At 39.5% G+C, this 16,456-nt stretch overlaps 1 protein-coding gene and 1 non-coding gene across 2 annotated transcripts in view; one reads left to right on the top strand and one right to left on the bottom strand.

Annotated features, from left to right (window-relative positions):
- The window catches only part of PIK3R1 (phosphoinositide-3-kinase regulatory subunit 1), a 92,165-nt gene that overhangs the window by 53,171 nt on the left and 22,538 nt on the right, over positions 1-16,456 (bottom strand). The gene's annotated exons all lie outside the window — the stretch shown is intronic.
- Positions 7,052-7,158, top strand: LOC122454676. The gene has a single exon (XR_006273482.1). It is a non-coding gene; the product is annotated as a U6 spliceosomal RNA (small nuclear RNA).

Here is a 16,456-nt window from a genome sequence, read left to right on the forward strand (position 1 = left end):
TTTTTTTAGTGAAATCAGTAATCTCACCAGTGACAAGCTTTGCTTTCAATAAGTCTATCTGCCAACTTAAACAGCATCTCCTAAGGCAACAGAATAATGAAAGACACATGTAGGTACTTGCCCGTCATCAGACACCAACTCCTCAAGTCAGCCTGAAATTGGGCCTGTAATTCTGCTGGTCCTCAGGTTCGGGACAGTGTGCTAAGAGTGGGCCAGCAAGGCTGACGTCTTGGTCTAAATAGCACAAGAGAGATGCAAGGGACTGACCTTTTCCATCTCTGCTGGACTTACTGTGGGACAGGGCACAGTTCTTCTCTTCCACAGGAGATGTCAAGGATTGCTCAAACCCTTGGCAAACGTCAGGACCTTAAGACATCACATCGTGAATTCTGCCTCATTCTTGCCGGTGGACTTGAGGCAGGGCTTTCCAAGCCCAAATGCATGATTCAGCCGGAACATCTCCCAGGCCAGCCATTCCTTCAGCACACAGCCAATGCTCCACCAACACCCCCCACACCCCCAGCAGGGTGGGGGACCTGCAGACCTCCAGATCTGAGGCCCGCCTTGGAGGACATGAGACCCCTCCAATCTCTCTCTCGCTCTGTCTCTCTCAGTGGGGACAATTTTGTGCCTTCCTCTGGATACAGAAAGACTTGATTTTCAATCTTGCAAAATCTGAAAAATGGACTAATGAAAACGCCAGAAGTTTTGAAAGAAAGAACAGGAGTTGTTCTAGCCCATAAGGGAGGCCTCCTACTTTCTGCAGCTGGGTCTACCATCCAAAATCAGTGGCTGATGAATCCAGGGCTCCAGGAACCTGCCTTTCCACTTGCCCAGCTCTAACCTAGACTGACTTTGATGCACTTCCTGTATTAGTCAATGGCTCAGGAACATTCAGCCTGCTTAGTTCAGTCAATAAATAAAAACAAAGAGGACCAGTAAGGCTCAAAAAGACATTCATTATAAAGTTTTTTTAAAGACATAGGGTACATTGAAAAACCAACTCAGAAACACTGTTTACACCTTGTCATCTGCTGAACCAAGAAACTCTGGGTCATCTCGTGCACAGCAGGGCCACCAGAGATGTCCTGGAAAGGTTTTATAGAGAATACATTACACATTATCAGATAGCTATTTTAAAATCAAATCTAGAATCCAGGAATTTTAACTAAGAATCACCTACTTTACAAGAATCTTCCTGGCAAAAAAAAAAAAAAAAAAACTCAACCAAATAAACAATACAAGCCCTAAGGCACTTTAAATGGGATCCTTACAATGGGTTACAAAGGTAACCCATTGTATGATGAGAGGTTTTGAAGATAAATCTTTAATACCCAAGAGGTGATTACTGTGTCAGGAAATTAATCATTTCCCTCACTTCCCTAGTGCCTCAGAGCATCACAAGGCAACAAAGTTGTTGGGAGCACCAGGTTAATTTCAGTATATGCATAAAAGGTAAAAACACAGACTTCTGATCTGAAAGGACCATTTCGGATATGAACTAGGTTTCATTTAGCTCTGTGGTGCTGGTAAGCAGATTTTGAAACTGTGTACCTAACTTCAAGAACCCCAGAATCAATTAGAAATCCCCAGCATCATTGCTTTCAGATTGCTTTTGGGAGCAGAAGGCTGGGGACACACCAGCACCAGTAAAATGACGCTCTCCCAGCGTGGCTGAATGTCAACACTGGAAGTCTCTGACTTACATATGAGCTGTGTTTCCCAAGTTCATTTGTAAGTTGGTTGTGCAAAACTTGGAACACATTTTCCCTAGAAACATTATAAAAGGTGGTTAGGTTCCCCAGATTAGACCACCAAAGTCTATTTCACAAGCTATTTTCAGTAACTACATGGGTGATGACTGCAAATTAGTGTATTTCATGGCACCATGGGTAACAGAATTTATAGTAAATAAACACAGAAATCACTTGTACTAATTTCTCTATGTAAGTATTTCACGACCAATAGGAATAATCCAGACCTCCCTCCCTTTGCCAATGACCTCAGAGGCACAGGCAATGATGGAGCAGGGGGAATTTCAAGGGGTGAGAAGCAAGAGTCAGAAGAGCCCTAGCGATGCCAGGAAGCAACCTGTGGGTTCTATCCAGCTGAGGACGGTCCCTCACACCCCGGACCCTGTGAGAGGCCACGCCCGCCCTCCTCCTGCCCGGATGAGCAGAGGAGGGGGCGGTGCAGCCCCAGCGACCTAGGTCAGGGAGAAGGGCCGTGATGCAGGAGAGGGGCTCGGCGCAGCGGTGAAAGCAAGCACCTCCCTCCATCTCCAAGGTCCGCTGTGCGCACAGCGGGGGCAGCACTCCGCTCACGCTCTTTGTCTGCCGCACGTTTGCAGCTTCCCTGCAGGCAATGAAGATGCTTTATTCATTATGGTGACCCCAGCATCCAGCCCGGCATGGGGCATAAAATAAGTGCATAATAAATGTGAACAGGGGTGTGGAGTCACCTCCACATCCCCACAGGAACTGAAGGTCACTGGCCTGAGCTGGGTATTCATTTACCCATCTGCATAATAAATATTATTAACTGGTAAACAAATACCATCTGAATGTAAACGACTATATTCACTTACTCACGAAATCATCTACCAACTGCTTTCTATGTAAAATGTTCAAATGGTGGCCTGATTGAGAAAATACCTGTGTTAACATTTTCCCCCAGCAGTTTCCATCCAAAGAGTACTTGAAACGCTTGGTGAGTGATGCCTATAAACACCTATTAAAATGCAGCTTTATGGGAGATTAAATCATTATCGTAGTAGCACGGTAACAGGAGCTACTGGGCTAGAAGAAGTCCTAGAATGGCCTGTTGGACTAACACGTCCTTTGGGGAAAGAAACTGTTTAGCTAAGATGTTCAACTGCCCTATACAGTATTCTTTATACATGAGTTTGAATTTAAACAGTTCAATCCTGTATGTTTAAGCACTGGATTCTGTGACAGCACCTCTTAGTGCCAAGGCAGATCATTTCAGCAACTGAAAAAGCCCAATACATCTGCTTTAATGGAAACAAACTACAAAAAGACCAAGGTGAGATTAACCACTATACAGACTTGATGGCTGGAGCAGTGGAATTCTAAAAGGTATACAGTTGGGTAGCTGAAAAGAGTACAACTTAAGGAGGGCTGAAGTTTCACATGTACCTAATAGCACTCTTCTGTAATGGTAGGAACCCCACCAGCTGGAACAGGAAAGTGACTCTGAATTTTAAATAATGAGTAAGCATATATTCCTTTTCCTAAAGGAAGGGACAAAAATAGAAGAGAAATAAGGTATCATTACTGGTAAATGGGCAGGCCTTTACAGAAGGAAATTACACAGACTGATTGTAACAATGCATTCCAATTTTTCTACATAAAAATGCTCAGGTGTTAAGTTCTTCGACAATGTTAACAAAGCCACCTTTCTTCCCTATCTCAGCTTTTCAAAGTATACAGCAGGTATGTAAGCCTACTCCCGACATCCATAGGAATCTGCTGAAAAACATTCCGTGATTTATTATGGCCTCACTCCAACCACTCTTCTGCCTGATTTTTGTGTTTAATTGTACCTACTCATTTAAATTCATCAATATGTTGCTTTATAACAGTTTATGTATATTTTTAACACACATATAGGTGTGCTATGTACAAATTAAGTCAAATAACATATGGTTCTTCTCCTAATTTCGCTTGTACCACCTCTTCTGTAGCTATTAAGAGTACTTGGTTCCCTAGCCAGGAAGGATGATAAACAGGTTTTGTCAAATTTATTAACCAAATAGATGATGCCAACAAAGGGCACTGAATTACTTGGGAAGTACCTAAGGTGAAAAAGCTTAACACTTTAAATACAAACAACATGAGCAAAAAATAAACAGTGCAGGAACAGTGATGGCCTTAGTCCTAAATTCATTAGGGTCTATGCCTACATAGACATGTGTAACACACAACCACTGAGAAAACTGTGAAAGTGAAGTCGCTCAGTCGTGTCCGACTCTGTGCGACCCCGTGGACTGCAGCCCACCAGGCTCCTCTGTCCATGGGATTCTCCAGGCAAGAACACTGGAGTGGGTTACCATTTCCTTCTCCAGGGGATCTTCCCGACCTAGGGATTGAACCCGGGTCTCCCGCTTTGGAGGCAGACGCTTTAACCTCTGAGCCACCAGGGTAACCTTTAATTATCTGTAGATGTAAAGGGTATTTAGATGCTGAGGAAACACAGAGGGAGGCAGACTTAAGATGGTATAGTATTAACAAAGAATTGGTACACTGGTGTTTTATATTTAGTAGAAGTATTCCTAATAACTGAATTTATATGTATGTATAAATACATATATAATATTGGGAAAAAATAATTAAAAAGAACATTTTCCCAGTATGCAACCATTTGGGACTTTTCAACAATAGGAACTTTTTTCTTTGATCATCAAATGCACCTTGAAATGACACTTGATGAAACTGGAAAGAGGACATCACCCAGGGCTGTGCTCTATGTACTGTTTGTGATCTGGAAAAAACATATCCTGGCACCAAGGAGCAGGAAAAGCCAATGTCACCAACCCCATCTCATTTTGGTTGGACAGGAAATGCTGGATTTCAAAGTCTGAAGGGAAGCCCAAACTACAGAGTTAGAAAAATGTTTTCAAAATCAAGCTTCCAACATTTGTCCAATTAAAAATGCACTTACCCACTTAGTATCCCACTAAAATGGAATTCTGACAGTCTCAAAAATACATGTTTAAAAGGGGTCCTGAGAGCAGATACTTAAGGGATCCTCTCCTTAAATATCTGCTATACTTTAATGATGCTGGCTGTGCGAAGTTCAAAGCACGGAATAAAGATTCTCATCAGATCACACATTTTCAAGTACCTCCACCCAGAGCACCATCGAAATAATTCTGTTTTGATCACACTCAGTACTTGGGATTGGCAAACCTTTTTTTAGTTTTAGTTCTTTTCTTTAACCAATAGGTGGCAATCTTTATTGCCAAGAGTATTCAGGCAAAAGATTCAGCTGTGTAAGATTGTTTTTTTCTTCCTCCTGTCAAGGCTCAGAATTTTTTTTTTTTTAAACAAATGAGCTATTTGACAAATGATTAGTAATGGTAAAAAAATGAAAGAGTTGTAATTTACTAAGTTACTGTAATTTTGGCTTGGAAGAGAAAAAGACAACCTGGAAATCTCAAAAATAAACACCAAAAACAGGAGATATTTTTCGGGGCGGGGGGGGGGAGGGTGGGGGGGACCCAGCATGGTTTTAACAGTATTATCTCCAAGTACAGCAAAGAAAAAGTACACAATATACCCAGATAGCATAATAAAAATTCTGCAACGTCTATCAGTGAAACTGTACAGGTAACAAAGCCATACAAATAGAAAAAGAATACAGGGGTTAACTAGAAAACATCTTCAGAGCACTAGCCCAGTGTTTTTGTGGGGGTTTTTTGATTTTCTCGTGAGGCAACGCATACACAACTCTGGCAAATTCACTGGCCTTTTCGTTGAAACTGAGGTAAATACTCAAGTTTGTGTCTTACAAAGAACTGGGACCACTACCGTTGCTGTCTAACTTATGTAATTCTGCTGTAATTGAATCTCACTTCTTCTTTGGATAGCCTCAAAAGAAGCTAAAAAAGAACTCATTACTATGGAGACAAAACACTTCTTCAAATAATTTTCAACTGTTTAAATCGGCCCCAGATCTTTATTTCCTGTAGCTCAACAACTTCAATTCCTTTCATTTCCTTCAGGTCTAAACATATCACTTACGTCTATGCAATATTTTGTGTGTGTCTGTGGCAAATGTGTTTTTCATGGTCTTGACTGGCATCAATGAGTATATCTGGCTTTCACCAAATATTTGGTTTTTAATACTCTAATTAAAATGTGATGATGATGCCTCCCTGAAATCCCTGGCTTGTAGAGTGTCATTAATTCTATTTTACAGATGAGAAAACCAAAGTTAAGGATGTTACTGTCTTTAGGTCACGCAGCAAATTAGTTACAGCAATTAGGACTAACGGTTGGCAAAGGGCATTATTCAAAGCCCTGAGATGCTAGGCCGGTGCACAGGGCTCTATGAAAGCAAGAACAATGAAGAAGGACGCTGAACAAAAGTGTGATGGTTGCTTTGGTGCTCCTGTAACATCAGTAATGAACGCATTCTCCGATGCATCTTCACAAGCCCACAGAAATCAAAACTTAGCCTATGTAAAACTCAACCGTCTTAAAATTAAAAAAAAAAAAAAAAAATCAGAATTCCTCAACTTACCACAACTTGCCACTGTTAAATATATTCATTCACAGTGCTATAAATGATGAAATATAATAAGAGATGTGCTAATTTACTACAGAAGTTCAAAAATTTCCTCCAACCCAGAGGCTATTTTGATTAGAAAACAAGGGATAGTTAACAAGACCCATCACATATTGCATGCTATGTTCTTTTCGGATGCTGCAATATATTTCTTCCTTTTGAAGATAGCAGCTGAGTCTGAGAATCTACCCAAAGCAGAGAGGCTTAGATGCCTGATTTAATCCGGCAATTAACTGTGAGTCACTTCACCCCTGTTTTGTCCCCTCAATAACAAAAATAATTCCTTGTGCTCCAGGGATACAGGGAGGTTGATAAAACTGCACACAATGTTGAATTTCTTAGAAACTGTAAAACACATGGGCTGTGTCATGCAATGGAATATTACAGAATTTTAGATGCTCTCCAGTTAAGGCTATAATTTCTCACCTCTAGTCCCACTGATGGTCATGGTAGATCTGAGACATTCCAAACAAATGCATTTTTCTAAAAACATACACCGTCTTAAGACTATTCTTAGAAAACAAAGGAAGAAAACTTAAAAGCTGACTAGGGGACTACTTAGGGAAAAGCAGCACTGATGTGTTCAGCATGAGCTACAATTACAGTTACAATAAAAAAAAAAAAACTCTTCTACATGAGAAATTTAACTTACTATTCGATATAAAATGTGCAGTTAGAAGGAAAGTTTTCAGAAGGACCACTAAGTGAGCTTCATGTTCTAATTAAAAGAAATAAATCCGTGCTCGCTTCGGCAGCACATATACTAAAATTGGAACGATACAGAGAAGATTAGCATGGCCCCTGCGCAAGGATGACACGCAAATTCGTGAAGCGTTCCATATTTTTTAAAAAAGAAAAAAAAAAATAAATAAATTAAAAAAAAAAAAATCCTAAAGTCTGTAATTATGACTTATTTAGGTGAGAAACTTTTTCAACACATGCTTCCTGCTAATTCTGACTGAGGAACAAACTTTTTCACGCATACTTCAGTCCTACATCCATGCAAACACTCTTCACAACTGTGCACCATGCCAGCTCTTTTGTTTTTCTACCTAACTAGTATTAAAAAAAAAAAAGAAATCAAGGTGAATTATTTCATTGTTAAAAGGTTTTCATGTATAAATAAAAGACCACCAAAGCTCAATGGTTAACAGAATCTGGGTTTGCCCCAGATAAGTCATGCTGCTGCTCATATGCATCTGTTGAATCCACAGGAATGTAATCTTAGTAAAGATATAATTAATGCAGCTACAGAACACTCCAAATCAATGCTTTAATGTAAACTACAGCTGTCTAATCTTCTCATTGTAAGAGACCAGAGTACCTAATGCTCAGTTCTAGAAGAGCAGGAAGTAAACAAGAGTAAAGAGAGGAAACCGAAGTTACTTAATTGTCCATGAAGCTTAAGGAACCATTTTATGAAGCTTCAATTAAACAGTCTCTTGTCACCTGGGTCCATGTGGTTGTTCAACAGCAGACTCTTCAGAATCTGGATCCCAAAACTAACTTGCTTATCCCTCTTGTACCCCCAAAGTGAATTGAGCACTTGATTTATGCTAAAGCCCTGGGCTGGAAGCTAGTCGTGATGCAGCCTCTTTTTGGTCACTATATCAGGCTGTCTCTAAAGTAGAAGAAAAGCTGCACAATGGGATATATGCGTTTACCACGGTTGCTTACACTGTCCCATTGAGTGAAAGGACAGAAATTTTCCATCTCTCAGTCCTGTACCCAAGCAAATACACTTCTTTTAATTGTGCTTTGAGCAGATTCATTTATCTTTTACCTAACTAAAAAAAAGAAAAAGAAAAATCAAGTCAAATTATTTCCACTTTAAAAAGTTTTTATGTAGAAACAGAGGATGACATGGTTGGACGGCATCACCGACTCGCTGGACATGAGTGTGAGCAAGCTCCGGGAGTTGGGGATGGACAGGGAAGCCTGGCGTGCTGCAGTCCATGGGGTCGCAAAGAGTCGGACACGACTGAGCGACTGAACTGAACTGATGTAGAAATAAAAGATCATTGAGGATCAGTGGTTAACAGAATGCTCTCCAGAGAACATTCTGGGAAAGATACAACTATTAATATAAATTCTTACTGGGGTCCAGGCCTCCTCTCCCCTCTACAATGAACTGTAATCAGTGACCTCTGTGGACAATTGGCTACAAATTATGATACTGCCCAGGCTCTAGAGTGAAATGATTTATTTAGCTGCAGCTATGGTAGGACAGAACGTTGTTTCCTAAGCCTGCCCTCTTTTAATTCACTGAAACTTCCCTTCAAAAATGCTCTAGGTTATGACCTCCATGGATGGTTCTTCCCAAAGCTGAATTTTCTCTGAGGAAAATCCTCTCATCTACTTGGAGTTCGCAAGAGAGGACACTTTTTTTTTAAAACAGGAAATAGAACATCAAAACCCTTCAAAGTTTTATGTGTCTGGTTAGAGCAGAGGAACAAATCTTTTCTTAAAATGATACCTTAAGAGTTAAGAGGGCCTAGTAGGTTTACAAACCTATCAGAGAAGTGAAAAAAGAACAATTCTTCTGATACCAAGAACAGAAATCCAAGTTACTTTCACGTAACACAGAGGCAAAGTGTTCAAAAATGGGCCTTACTCTTTCTTCGTGGCCTTTTGTAAATATTGCAACAGTGGACCAGTGGGAATTCTGGCAGGAAAAAAAGTCCCATCAGAGACTGGCTTTTTGTTTAAAAAAGAAAAAAGTCTTGCTTATGCAGAAAATTCTTGCTTTTTCCATTATGTGGTGTCTGGGGGAGGGTGGGAAGAGGAAGGCTTCTTTCTATATCTGTAGAACACTGTAATTTAAAATGAGTCATGTCAAACATAAACGAAAATGTTAACCTCTGAGAACAGGGGTCAGTAAATTTTATTCCCGCTTAGATCCAGTATTCTCTGGCAAGCTTGACTAAACTCAAACCAGGGGCTTTCCCTATAGATATATAGCAACTTACCCAGAAACTGAGGGTTAAGTCTGAAAGAAGACAAGCTTAAGAAAGAGGCCCTGTGAATTTGAGAAATCCTTGTCTATGGTTGAGCTCTGGGCTAATTGGTCAAGCCCTCATACCTCCCATTTAATGGGAGTGAAGCTTCCCCTATCCCAGCTACAGAGGATACCCTAACTTCTAAGAGGTGAGGAGTTGAGAGGAGTTTTCAGCCTTAGAGTTAAAGTAGATTTCAGTAATGGACACTGGAAAACCATTTGAGGGCCTGTCTACCCTTGGAAGAACTCTCCTGAGCTGTGGTTCACTGGAAGTAATGCTTCAAGCAAAAACATTAAATCCATTTTGATGACTTAACAAAACCACCTAGCACCTAGGACTTTTTCTTTGGCTTCTGCCATCATGACTGACATGAACTGAAGTTTGGCTACTGTGTTCCCTGAGGAAGACTCAACCAGAGGCCACATAGGAACATTCAGTCAGTCCCCTGATCCATGTTCTAGCTTCAACTGTTCTCAGTCAGAGTTGCTCTCTTTTCCGAGTAACAGTTAACCTTTTAAATAACACATTAAAACACATGTACTCTTCTAGACTGGCATTGCTATCAAGGAGTTCAACGCCAGTTTTAAACATTGATACTGTTCTGATAGCACAACACTTTTGCATGAATGGAATGAGGTCACTGCTTTAACTTATAGATTTCATATTCTTCCCTTTTTACTGCAAGAAAACTGTTGAAGTTGCCATTTTCATACAAATTGTCTCAAAAAAGTCTCTGGTTTGACATACGGTTCAAGCACATGATCTTGACAGAGACAAAATATCAGCCAATCAAGCATTTTTAGTACCTGTCTTTTAACATTTTTCAATTAATTTGAAGGTAACCTGATTATGGGGCAAAGATCACAAAGATGTGAGACTGTGTTTAAAATGTCTGCCTTTTAGTATTTGCTTTCAGAACCTGGGATTGCTTTAATGACATGATTTCTGGAGAAGTTACTTCCACTAGAGGTTCCTTCCTCCCCCATTTTCCTTTGAGGATGATACAGGTTGGAAGGCACACATCCTCAGGTCAGAGTCTGCAAGCCAAGTCTCAGCTGTCTGTCATCTACTAATGCCATTTACTAGGTTGTTTTTTTTCTAAGCCACCACCTATAAATAGCACTAAATAAATAAAAAATGGAGATAAAGCACAGAGTAAATGCTCACGCATGCTAGCAAACATATCAATAAAGAATAAACTTGGAACTTTTCATCTCAGAGGTAAAACATTTCATCTGACACACATTTAAGAAAGGAAAGAGACAGCATTCAGATGCAATGAACTAAAAACTAAAATTTTTTAAATTGCATATACAACCTTTTTAGCAAATCAAAAATTCATGTAATCATTCAACTTGCTGTTCAGCCACTAAGTCATGTCTAACTCTTTTGCGACTCCATGGACTGTAGCCCATCAGCCTCCTCTGTCCATGGAATTCTGGAGTGGGTTGCCATGCCCTCCTCCAGGGGGTCGTCCCGACCCAAGGATCAAACCTGGGTCTCCTGCATTGGCAGGCGGATTCTCTACCACTGAGCCAACAAGGGAGCCCTCATCATTCAACTACATGACCATGAATAAAAGGTCTAAAATAAGGCAGCAAAATTATCAGAGCCTATACCACCTCTGTCTGAAACACTGAGTATCAACTCTGTGAGATGGATTTCTGGGAAAAGACTAACATCAATCAGTAGTGGTCTATTCAACTTATATAAACAAGAGACTTTCCCCCCTTCATTTTAAGAAGGTTTAATTACTCTATCCACCCCCACCCTCTCCATTTCCCTTTCTTAGGAAATTATACACAAATGTGAGACAACATAATCTGAAGACTATTAACTATATTTACTAGCATATAAAATTTAGAACATTTCAAAATGCAAACTAAACACAACATTTGACACAGGCAAAAGATGGTCTTTAGGGACCCGGAGACTCTGAAGCAAAAGCCTTGGCTGTATTTTAAACTTTTCTAGAAAATGGGCTGAGCAGGGGTTGCCCAAGAGATGAGGACAGTGGTTTTGCATTTTGGAAAAAGATCACTGTGAAACTGACCCTATCCTTCTCTTCTGGAGTATATGAAAGGAACTAGCCTCATAGCTAGACTATAACTAACCCCTCCCCCTCAAAAAAAAAAAAAAAAAAAACAAAAACCAACCCACAAGTATCTTCACTCTTAAAGAATATAAATTATTGAAAATATTAAAGGGATGTAGTTACTAGGCTGAAATTCACCAAAAGCAGCTCAGGGGATGAAAACAGTTAACCAGTGACAACTGGTTTATGTGGCCACACTGCTTTCAGATAAGCAGAGGTCTCAGCCCACTGCACAGTCTCCGGAAGCTGGCAAAGAAAACAAGAGTAAACATTTTGTGTGTCTTGCGAGGCTCTTCCTTAATTCAGGTCAAAGTCAGATGACTCTAATCACAGAAGAGCTGGAGAGATGCGACCTGACAAGAAACGGAGTTTTAACCTAAACAACTGTACATTTTATGTTCCAGTATGTTTAAACTTCCTCTAAATGTTAAAGCTGACCAGGTTTCTCAAGTTTCCCTTGAGGGGAAGATTAGACCACAAATGACAGTTACAATATAACTGTGCGTGTAACTGCAAAGAGCAATGGTCAGAAAGTAGCGAGTTAGAGCTAGCTTTCAATCCTTTAAAGCCTGTTTTAGTGAAACAGCAGATCAATTATATTTGCATAATCAACCCAACAATGACTTTACTATATTGCCTTATATACTGCACTAGCAGATAGATGTTTACATAAACACTGTCTATATGCTATTAAACACATAAATTATACAACTGTATATAATAATGTATATAATATAGAATCATTTATGTTACATTTTTATAGTTATACCATTTATGTTATACCATTTATAATACCAAAATAGTTATACTATTTTATAAGTTTATGTTTTATATATCTATGATATAATGTATATATATATAATAATATATCTATGTATATAGATATATAAAACATTTTGAGAAACCCTAGCCAAGTGAGGGCTAATGCAAAGGTTAATATTTCAACCATTTAATAAGCCCCACAGCTTCCAACTGCCAAGGGAAGGAACTGTCCCTTAAAACTAATCACCTCTTCCCAGTCTGTTCCGATGAGGTTCTTTTGCTGGAACCAAGAGTAACTCGTGCATTTGTTTTATTCTCTTTAGATTTTCTTGGGTCTATTGCCTGAGAATGGAAAAACCTGGTTAACTCTTTTTTTCCCCCACATATCAGACCACAGCACAGGTCACGGACAAACCAGGAGATGATCTGTCCTTCTGGCTGACAGACCGTGGCCAGAAACACAGTACTGTCACACAGCACAAACACTGCCCGAAGGTCCTTCCACTGCATCACACCGTCGCTTAAGAATGCTGGTCACAGAGGGATGGGACGGGGAGGAAGGGGGAGGGGGGATCGGGATGGGGAACACATGTAAATCCATGGCTGATTCATGTCAGTGTATGGCAAAAACCACTACAATACTGTAAAGGAATTAGCCTCCAACTAATAAAAAAAAAAAAAAAAAAAAAAAAAAAAAAAAAAGAATGCTGGGTCAGGACTTCCCTGGTGGTTCAGCGTTAATCTGCCTGTCAATGCAGGGGACTCAAGTTCAATACCTGGTCTAGGAAGATTCCATATGCTGCGTAGCGGCTAAGCGGGTGAGTGATAACTACTGAGCCCACACTCTGGAGCCCTCAAGCCCCAGCGATTGAGTCTGTGTGCTCTAACTCCCAAGGCCTGCACAATATAGAGCTTGTGGTCTGCCACAAGAGAAGCCACTGCAACGAGAAGACCCCACTCACAGCAACTGGAGAAAGACTGCATGTAGCAACGAAGACCCAGTACAGCCAGCCAGACAGACAGAAAGAAAGCAAGCTGGGTCAAAAGTCACACGGTTGGGGTCAAACCCTAACTCCTGCATAAGCTGTGTGACTATGGGCCATTAACTAAGCTTTAATTTCTTTATCTTTAGAGCAGGTAAAATATTAAGGCCAATGTCATGAAACCTAACGAAAAGTAACAAGTCAATGTAACAAAATGTTAGAATGGCATCTGACACAAAACAAGCATTTGTTGAACACACAAATACAGGTAGGTACAAATTCAATCTTACATTTATTTATGTATATATATGTTGATATATGTATCTCTTTAAATTTTCATACACAGTAAACATTTTCTCCATGTCAATAATAGTTTTGCCCTTTGTTGTCTAGTGTTTTTTTTTTTTTTAATAAATATGCATAGGTATTTGGAAAAAATATATCTTACAGTTTTACTCTTCTGCTAATTATTTAAGATAATCAAAATGAATTCCTTTTCAATCTATGCTTTTCTAATTATAAAACTTAATGAGACAGCAATTCTGAAGTTCACCCTCCTGACATGAGAAGTTGAATGTATCCCCCTGAGCTCTTGATTACCAGGGAGCGCCTCTCAATTGCTTCCACATGACATACAAGGAAGCGACACATTGAGGTCTTGCGTCACCATTTTTCTTCCTCAAAACTCCATCCACCATCTTGGCTTTACTGGTACAAAAGAGAAGGAAGCCTGAATTTGGGTTCGTGATAGTTAAGCAGATATATTGGCAAGACGTTTGATAGTATTCTTAAAATTTTTTTTTAAAAATTGTCAAAACATATCTGAAGGTGGCCTTTCATTGATCTTATCTGAACAATGTAACACTTTCAAATCAGCACAAAATACCCATAGGCTTATTCTTATGTTTGTTTGTTTGTTTGTTTTCCATTTGGTAGGACTTATTTCTTTATCATTTATCAACACTTAAAATCCCCAGGTTGTATCTTTCCATAATGCATCTACAATCTTCTTTATTCTTTATTCTCTCTTTGGACTCTGGAAGAGCTTTGAGTTTCTCCTCCACGATGTTAATTTTACTTTCAGTAGTGTTAATTCTATTCTTATTGCCATCCCCTATGGATTTTAATGTGCTATACAGCATTCTTAATTTCTTTACAATTTTTTCTTAATGGTTTCACTCTCATTTCATCCCATCTAATTCTTTTTAGCTCATTATCATCTAACTGCTTCCTGCTCCTCTTTCATTTGGGCCATTGTTGGTGGTCTGCTCTTCTTTCAAATCTTTCCTATGATCTCTCCTTTCCTTTACAAAGCAATGTTTTGCAGCTATTTTCCCCCTTCTATTTATTGGCCACTATACAGGGAGATATCTGCCTAGCCCTGGTGTTTGCTCTGAGCTGCTGCTGATCCACATGGGTGCTGGCTTCAGACCGAGAGCTGGTGGGCAAGTTGAGCTGAATAGTTCCCAGGCCAATTTCCAATGTGATTTTCATTTTAATATTTCATTTCAAGGTTTTGCTGAAAGCAAACCTTCTCCAGCCTTTACTGCCAAGGCTTTCTGAGGGTCCGAATGATGGTGGACTCAAACAATACTCAAACCCTCAGGAAACACAGCTCTAACTCTACCCGACCTCCAGCACTTGACTTTTATGGAGTAAGAGTCTCGGGATGTAACAGTAATACAGCCCCTACCCACCCCACCCCCAGCTCTGCCTGGTTATTTTCTGAGTTATGACCTTCCACCGAATAAAAGGCACTGCTGGAGGAGCTTAGAAAGAGGAAGGGAAGAGCATTCTGGGGACAGCTGCTAGGAGGCTTTTTCTGAATTACAGGCAGAGTCAGCAAGGACATGGCTCTGCCTACCTATTTTTAGGCGTCAAAACTTATTCTGCCTGTATTTTTAAACCCAGTTCCGTTTGGTTTACAGTAGACATTTCTCCAGCTAGTTCTAGTTTTTACAACTGTTTAGAATGTAAGGGCTTTTCTCTACCTTCTTAGAGACTCCAGCAAGAAGCATGTCAGGACTACCAGGCAGACACCTTTTTAAATCAGGAAACTTTTAATAAGTTTCCTTTTTAATTGAAAAAAAAAATCAAAAATAAAAGCACCCAAGAATTTTTACTGGCACTCATATCCCTAGGGAGACTTTCTGTGTGTAATGTCACAGTGCCCTTTTAAATTAAACACCTAGAAATAAAATTCACCTGAGCCTTTCACTTGCCCTCATCTACCCTCTTGTCGTCAGAATTCAGGTAACAAAAACACGATGTTTATGTTATAAACTTGGCAGTGACTAACGTTCCTGAGAAATAAAGTTTGACATTCAAAGGAATTTAGTTGTTTAGCCAAACTCTAAAAATGGCATTTATTGCTAATTTTGACAGAACTCAGGTACAAGACTTCATATTCACCTGATTTCATTTGAGATTTCTTATAATTAGAAATTTTAAGCAGCTGCTATCCACATGCCAAAACACATAATTTTTATGCTCGATATCCTCAGCTTTGGGCTTTTAAGAAGCAGGCAAATAACCAGCCTGTGCTCAATTTTAGCTAAAATGACTCGATTTTGACTCAGAAGTCAGAAAATGTGGAGCTCAGGGAAACATTTGAAGTGGACGTTTAACTTCTTCAAAACTAATCACTTATCAATGGTACATAGCTTTTAAGTATCTGAGAAAAACTGCACATACACACATGTAACCCCAAACTTTGTTTCAGGTTCATGGCCTTATCCATTATCAGTCTCTTTGTGACTCAACTCTTTCATATGTTTAGCAACATAAGAAAACTCTGTAAGTTGTAGGTAAAATAAGATAATTTGTGTGATTGTATGAATGTAACAGCCAATTAAACTTAACAGATTAAATACACATAATTACAGACCACCCAAAAAGCAGAAAATAGCTGATTTCTTCAGTTACTGGTAACTCCACAAAAGACTGCTTCACGAGACCCACCCAACTGCCGGCTGGAGTGTTCTTGAACCTCTGAATGCTCCTTTTAGGAAGCTCCCCCTTTCAAATATTTATACAATCATTTGAGCTTTAGTTTCTTAATCTGGGAAATGGTTATAATAATGCCATATTTGCAGGGTGCCTATAAGGATCAAAGGAAAAATGTCTTTAAAATGCTTAGCAGAATGCTTAGCAAACTGTTAAGTCAGCAAATTTTTAGGGTGTATTTTGAAAAAGCCATTTTCAGTATTTAAACAAATAGATGGGAAAACATGGGACAATGACTCTTAATATATACTTTGATAACTAAATTCATTACATCTCATTCCTTGGTACCCTGTAGATAA

This window comes from Cervus canadensis, chromosome 16, assembly GCF_019320065.1.
Source record: "Cervus canadensis isolate Bull #8, Minnesota chromosome 16, ASM1932006v1, whole genome shotgun sequence".
NCBI classification, from domain to species: Eukaryota; Metazoa; Chordata; class Mammalia; order Artiodactyla; family Cervidae; genus Cervus; species Cervus canadensis.